The following is a 7,961-nucleotide window of genomic DNA, read 5'->3' on the forward strand; positions in this document are numbered from 1 at the left end:
CATAGTACATCTATCTCCATCAGAGCTCCTGGGTGACCAGGTTCCTTGTCACTGAGCAGTAATATTTTTGAAAGGAATCTCTTTTTCTGAGCAGTAGGTCCCCGCAGAGGATTTAAAATATTAATTGAACCATGCAGTAAACAGAAGTGCTGTCATCCAGGCTTCGTTGTTCTATTTGTAGAGCATAGGCAGAGTAGATTTAGAACGCTTTTTAAGGGCCCTAGGATTTTGGGATTGTAAATGATCATTGGCTTCAAGTCACCAGCCACAACAGCCCCAACAAGAGAATCAGTCTGAAAAAAAGAGAGAATCAGCCTGTCCTTGAGGCTTTGAAGCCAGGCACTGACTTCTTGCTTGCTGTGAAAGTCCCAGATGGCGTTTTCTTCCAGTAGAGGCTATATCTCATCTACACTGAAAATCTGTCGTTTAGTGTAACCACTTTCATGAATGATCTAAGCTGGATCTTCTGGGTAAGTTGTTGCAGCTTCTACATCAGCACTTGCAGCTTCACATTGCACTTTTATGTTATGGAAAAGGCTTCTTTCCTTAAGCCTCATGGACCAACCTCTGCCAGCTTCAAACTTTTCTTCCACAGCTTCCTCATCTCTCTCACCATTCAGAGTGTTACAGCTTTACTGTGGATTAGAGTTTTATTAAGGGAATGTTGTGGCTGGTTTCATCTTCTATCCAGACCACTCAGACTTTCTCCATGTAAGCAGATATCATATCAAGTGTTTTCCTTACTTATCATTTGTGTGTTCACTGCACTTGCACTTTCCATTTCCTCTAAGAACTTCTCCTTTGCATTCACAACTTGGCTAGGACTTCCCTGGTAGTGCGGTGGATAAGAATTTGCTGTCAATGCAGGGGACACAGGTTGGATCCCTGGTCCAGGAAGATTCCACGTGCCTCGGAGCAACTAAGTCCGTGCAGCACAGCTACTGAGCCCATGCTCTATAGCTCACAAGTCACAACTACTGAGCCTGCATGCAGCAAACACTGAAGCCCAAACCCTAGAGGCTGTGCTGTGAAACCATAGAAGCCAGCAGAGTGAGAAGCCCAAGCACCACAAGAAAGAGTAGCCCCTGCTTGCTGCAACTAGAGAAAGCCTGCACACAGCAACAGAGACCCAGAGCAAACAAAAAACAACTTGGCTAACTGGTGCAAGAGGCCCAGCTTTCAGCGTATCTCAGCTTTCTTGCTTTCTTTTTTTCTGTTGTTCATGCCACATGGCATGTGGGATTGTAGAGCCCCACCAGGGGTTGAACCCACACCCCCTGCTGTGGAAGTGTGGAATCTTAACTATGGGCCCACCAGGAAAGTACCCCCCTCTCAGCTTTTGACATGCCTTCCTCACTAAGCTTAATCATTTTTAACTTTTGATTTAAAGTGAGATGAGTGGCCTTTCCTTTCACTTGAACACTCACAGGCATTTGTAGGGTTATTAATTAGCCTACACTCAATACTGTTCTGTTCAGGGAACAGGAAGACCGAGGAAAGGAAGGGAGAGGAGGGAACAACCAGTTAGTGAAGCAGTCAGAACACCCACAACATTTATTGATCAAATTCATAGTCTTACACGGGTGCCCCAGTTACAATAGTACCATAGGTCACCATAACAAATATAATTAAAAAGTTTAAATTATTGTGAGAATTGCCAAAATGTAACACAGAGACACCAGGTGAGAAAGTGCTGCTGGGAAAACAGGGCCAACGGACTTGCTCAGGGCAGAGTTGCCACACACAGATCATCAATTTGCAAAAACCACAGTATCTATAAGTACAATTAAGTGGAGCACAATAGAACAAGGAATGCATGCATTGCTAGGTTGTCAAAATTAAAAGGAGAGAGTTTTAAAAGCAGCAAAAGAAAAACAGCTTGTTCTAAGGGGACTTTCCCTGGTGGTCCAGTCGCTAAGACTCCATGCTCCCCATGCAAGGGGCCGGGCCCCATAGATCACCCATGCCACAACTAAGACCAGTACAGCCAAATAAATAAACAAATCTTAAGAAAAAGAAAAAGATTGTGTTGAGTCTGATGGCAGCAGGTAACTCTGCAGAGGATAAAGTGCAGCCTTAGTGAATAAGAGGAGAACAGAGCGGATGAACTCACACTGAAGAAAAGGCAGTATGCACAAAGGTGGTAAAGCTTTACAGTGGTGCAGAAAAGGCCAGGGGTGAGTCTGTGTGTGTGTGTGTGCACGAGTGTGTAAATTGCCAGAGACACTGACACTTTCTGGAAAAAAAAAAAGACAAACTATTTATCCAACAGTGATTGGGGTGGTAAGAATGTTGATTTTTCTTTCTGGAGGTGAGATGGTATATACACACATCCTTTGTGTTTTGTGTGTGTGTGTGTGTGTGTGTGTGTGTGCATGCTCAAGGATGTGGTTGGAAGCTCCTGTGCAAAGGGCAGAGGCTGGTTTGAGCGTGAAGAGTCCAGAATTGGAGTGAGAAGGGTTTGCTGTGTAACCAGGGGAAGGGTCAGAAAGAGATTGCTCGGAAGAGTCTGAGCGGAGTGAGTAGACTCTCAAGCTTGCAGTCGCAGGAACAGAACAGGCCGTCTCAGTCTCTCCCGCACTCTCCTCCCAACAGCTGTGCAAAGACCAGCACGTGACCCTGCAAGCACAGCACTGCAGCTTCTGACCGCACCAGGAGAAGGGCAGGGAAACAAAGGCCACAGGCACAGCCACGCCAGCTGCCAGGAGCCCCAGTCCCCACGGCGACACAGAAGAATCGTCGTGAGACTGCATCCAATGTCACTCTCCACCGGGGACCTCCAAGCCCCCACCCCGGGACTGAAGCACCAGGCCCGGGAAACAGGCCGCTCCTCTGTCTCTCCCTGGAAGGTCCGAGGGCTGCTCCCGCTGGGCAGGGGGGGATTCCTGGGGAGCTGGGGTGGGGAGGTGGGTGTTCAGGGAGCTCCATGACAGGAGCGCAGGGCTGGCTCAGCACAGCTCGTGTCCGCCTTTCTGCGACGCCACTCCTGCCCCTGGGCTGGGTTCTGCCAGCAGGATTCCAGGAGAGAGTAGACCCATCTCCTCCCTCTGCTCACTTCTCCAGGTCAGCCCTCTACCTCTCCTTTCTGCCTCAGGTCCTACACCGAGACCTCTGCTTCGATGACTTCAGACCCACTACACACAATTCACAAGTTACCTTAAACCAGAGTTTTAACTTTGCTGGGGCTTGATTTAAAACAAAACTTCTACCTTCTCTTTCTCTCAAGGATAAAATGGGGTTTAAAAGTAGCTAATGAGGACTTCCCGGGTGGTGCAGTGGACAGGAATCCTCCTGCCAGTGTAGGGGACACTGGTCCTGGTCCAGGAAGACGCCACATGCCGCAGAGCAGCTAGCCCTTGCACCCGAGCTCTAGAGCCCAAAAGCCGAAACTGCTGAGCGCGAGTGCTGCAGCTGCTGAGGCCTGCGCGCCAAGAGCCTGTGCTCCCCAACCGGAGAAGCTTGTGCAGCGCAGCAAAGAGTAGCTCCCGCCTGCTGCAGCTAGAGAAAGCTTGTGCACAGGAACAGAGACTAGCACAGCCAGTAAATACACGAAAAATAATTTTTTTTAAGATGGAGACTCTTTTTCAGGAGGTTAGTCACTCTGCTGGGCCCTCACAGGGGTGCTCAGGAGACCAGGGTCTCCCCAGAATGTCTTGATTAACCCTGACAGTGCTTTCCAGCAGAGAACTCTGATTTCAGCATTAAGTGATACAAAGAGCACAGGGCTTCCAGGTGGCTCCGTGGTAAAGAACCCGCCTGCCAATGGAGGAGATGCAAGAGATGCTGGTTCGATCCCTGGGTCAGGAAGTTCCCCTGGAAAAGGAAATGGCAACCCACTCCAGTATTCTTGCCTGAAGATGGACAGAGGAGCCCGGCGGGCTACAGCACATGGAATTGCAAAGAGTTGGACACAACTGAGCGCACACACATGCGTAAGAGCACAAACTTGATGTTTAATCCTCCTGATCAAAAGGGAGATGATAAATTATTTGTTAGTCTCTAGTCATGTCCCTTGACCCTCCTAGAACCCATTCTTTTCCTAAGGAGAGTCGCTGCCTCTGTCCAAGGCAAACAGATGGGCTTTAGGCCCTCTTTCATCCACGAGCCAGGTGGTCACCATGTGTTCTCAGATCAGGCTGCTCCCACCTGCTCATCCCCCTCCCCGCCCCGCAACATACCCCCATCTCCTTCCACTCACCTGCCTTCTCAACCTTCCAACCAGGTCCATCTTATTATGCCTTTAATGGAACCCCTTCCTATCCTCCCTCATATTCCAGGGATTTCATTGCTTCATGTTTTCTAGGGTTTTTTAATCCACTCTTCTTTTTCACTGCCACCCCTTGGCTTAGGGCGTCACCTCAAGGATGCCGACAGAGAATGCCAGGGAGGCGGTGTCTGGAGTGAGGCCGGTGGCCAGGTATGGCTGCACAGGTGGGACCCCGCGTGCAGACCTATGGAACCCTCATGGGCCTCTCTCCTTCCAGTTTCAAATCTGGGCAAATGAGACCTGGGTCCCTGTGAATCTATCTTTCTTGTAGGCTGTGACAAACGTCTGTACTTTGAGTGGGTCACAAACACTAGGAGGACACAGGCAGGGCAGCCACATTGGTCTGACTTTCAAGAGATCAGACAGAGCAGGGACAAGGAGCCGAGATAAGGCTGGACCGCAGGGCGGCAGGTACTGAGGTGGCCTTTTGGGAAGTGACTCCAGGAAACCCTGTACCAGCCTGGGGTCTGGAGATGTGGGCTGTGGGCTGTACCATGTGCAGCTGAGCATCACTGGGGAAACCTCCCAAACATTCCATTTTCTTCTGGAGGGGCTGCGGGTGGCCGAGTGGGGAGGTAAGGGACTGAGATGGGGGAGTGGACCGGGGAGTCTGGAGAGACCATGACAGCACGCAATGGCAGAGAGCCACGGCTCCAGGAAGGGCAGCAGGAGCCAGAACTGGGGCTGCCTTTTAGGGAAGCAGCCTTACCAGCAATTCCAGTTTAAAAAATAACTTTGCCAGCGCAGATCAAGTCTTGGCTCCTTCTGCCTGGAACTACGATGAGGAACATGTCTTTGGGGTTCAGCCACAAGTCTCTCTGGCCCCCTCTTAGCCCACTGGTTACTGGAGACAGCAGAGGCTCGTGGGACCCTTCAGTTGGGGAAGGTCCCAAGGGCCTCCGTGGAGGTCTGGCCTCAGAGTTGGACGAGGTTGACAATTATTGATAACAAGACAGACTGTTCCCTGGCGCAAGAGCAGGAAGAATGTGGCCCCACTGCCAGGGAGGAAGCTGTGGCTGCCTTTCAGCGTGACCTTCCTGGTTGTCTTCCCGCCAGAATCTGTCCCAACGTGCTATCTCACATGGTATTAGGAAGACCGAAGCCAATTAGGATGCGAGGAAACCTCTTGTTTCAGAAGACACATTCACCCCACCCCACCCCGCTCCAAAAAAACCTAACAAAATTCCAAAAGTCCAGGGACTTCCCTGGTGGTCCAGTGGCTAAAACTTCAAACTCCCAATGCAGGGAGCCTGGGTTCAATCCCTGGTCCGGGAACTAGATCCTACATGCGGCAACTAACACCTGGCATGATAAAATAAACAAATTTTTTTTTAAAAAAAGAGCAGGCATCTCAGACTTAATGCACTGGATTGCTTCCCACTGTAAAGCAACTGATTTCCTTGTCTTATTCAAATCACTGAAGGAAAACCACTATTTACCAAGTCACTCAGGACAAAAGCGAGACGTCACTCTTAATTCTGCTTTCTCTGTGAATCCTTCTCTCCGTTTCACCTTCAAAATGCATTTCACAATGGACCACAGCTAACTAATCCACCACCTCCATCAGATCTAAACCACCATCCTCTCTCTGCCTCAGACCAGAACCCCTGCCTCTCTTCCTGTCTCCAACCTCGGCCCCTTTGGCCTGCTCCGTCCTCCATTGGCAGCCCAAGTGATCTTTCTAAAACAGATATTGCATCATGTCGCTCTTCCCTTTAAAGATGTCTCCACACTCCAGATCCGTATCTGTCCGCATCCTGCTAAGCCCTGCTTAACTGGCCTGTCTGCTCCCCGGGCACCTCCTACTCTCCCGTGGTCCACAGGGTCCCACCCACCTACTGGCCTTCCTCACATCCTCTCAACATGCCCAGTGTGCCCAGTACTTTCCCTCCCTGGACACACTCCTCCCGGGGCTCGGTGCCTCCTCAGTCTACGGGTGGCAACATCTCCTCCAACACCTCCTCAGATGTGCCGAGCCAACCAGCCCCTCTAGTCACTCTGCCTGGTTTTATGTGTGACTCAGAGCATTTGTGAGCACGTGAAATCCTCTGGCATATTCATTCTTTGTCTGTCACCAGCTGCCCCATCTCCCACCACCACTCCAAACAGAAGTTCCTCCAGGAAGGGACCTGTCCGTTCACTGCAGTCCCCAGCCTAGAACACGGCTTAGCCCCTAGTAGGGGTGGACATCGGGGGAGGACTCCAGCCCCCTTCCCATTCCTGCCCCTACGGCGATCCCTCCAGAGAGGAAGGGGGTCCCTGGGAAGTCCTTCTCGCCGCTAGGCCTGCTTCCATGGCCTCCTGCTTCCTCCTGTGTGGACCCCATTTGCTGGGTGTGGGTAAGCCGCCAGCCCCTTATGGTTGCGGTTGAGGGTGGCTGCCAAGAGTAGGGGCCAGCACTTCAGGGAAAACACAGGCCACAGCCCAGCTCTACAGCATCCCAGCCTCATGACTCCAGCTGCGTTTCATTAAACGTGGGCTGGCTCACTGGAACCCAGACCCTGTGGCCAGTAGTCTGATTTCTGCCTCATTTTTGTTCTCCTCCAAGCTTCAATTAAGGGAGCAACAAAAGATCTCTATCATGAGCCATGTGTGATGATGATCTCATCAGCTAAGACAAATATTTTTTTCTGGTTGTATTTATAGAACCTTTCCTTGTTTCCTTGGACAGCCCTAGCTGGCATTATCTTGTTCGCTTTCTTTCCATCCAGATCTGTATCTGTGGGGGGTGGCTTTTTATCTGCTGCTCTTTGCTGCCTTAGATTTCTAATTCCTCTGTTTTGCTTCTCAGCTTTCATCTGTGGGTCTCTTTTAAAATCAAACAGTTTGGAATTTCCAGTTACTAAGACAGTAACTAGAATTAATTTTTTTAAAAAATAGACACCATTGGCTATGGGTGAGCACTTGGCGATGGTTTCTCTTAGCAGTTATCTCAGTGCCTTTATGGAGGAAAACTTGGTTCTCCTTTCCCGGTTCTGCCAGTCACATGTTTCCTGGCGACGGGCCTCCCTTCAGCCCCCCTGGGTGGGAAGCGCAGCCCGCCCCTGGAGCCCTGTGGACGCACACCCTCTGTGGCTTGGAGATCTATGTGCCAGCAACGTTCTGGCTTGCTCAGGGGCCCATTTAACCTGGGTCCTGTCAGGGCCAGGAGAACGAGACAAGACCCTGGCAGTGGAGAGAGTGAGGGGTGAGGAGACTCCTGTGCAGGCTGGAGCCTGCCCTACTGTCAGGGATGCAGAGGGCAGACAGTCTGCCCAACAGGTCTGCCCTTGGAGCTTAACTCTGGTGCCGCAACTTCTTAGCTAAAGGTGTGTTTGCCCTGTGGGGCAGAATAGTGGCTTCCCCATGTCCCCACTCATGGCCCATGTTGCCTTCAAGAAGTGGGACTGCTTCTCTGGTTAGGGTCTGATTTGTGGGATTTTTAGTTCCCCAATCAGGGATCGAACCTGTGTCCCCTGCACTGGAAGGCAAATTCTTAACCACTAGCCCACCAGGGAAATCCCAAGACCTCACTATTTTTACGTATAGAACCCTGATAATCATACAGCATGCAAACAGGTACACAGTGTATCTATGGCACTAAAATTTCTTTGGGGGAGGGATGATCAGCAAAAAGGCATTTAAAAACACTGTTTAAGTGTTTAAAGATACTGACACAGAGGTTGAACAACATCATCTTAATCTTAGCACTTGC

The sequence above is a fragment of the Budorcas taxicolor genome, chromosome 5, assembly GCF_023091745.1.
Source record: "Budorcas taxicolor isolate Tak-1 chromosome 5, Takin1.1, whole genome shotgun sequence".
Taxonomy (NCBI): Eukaryota; Metazoa; Chordata; class Mammalia; order Artiodactyla; family Bovidae; genus Budorcas; species Budorcas taxicolor.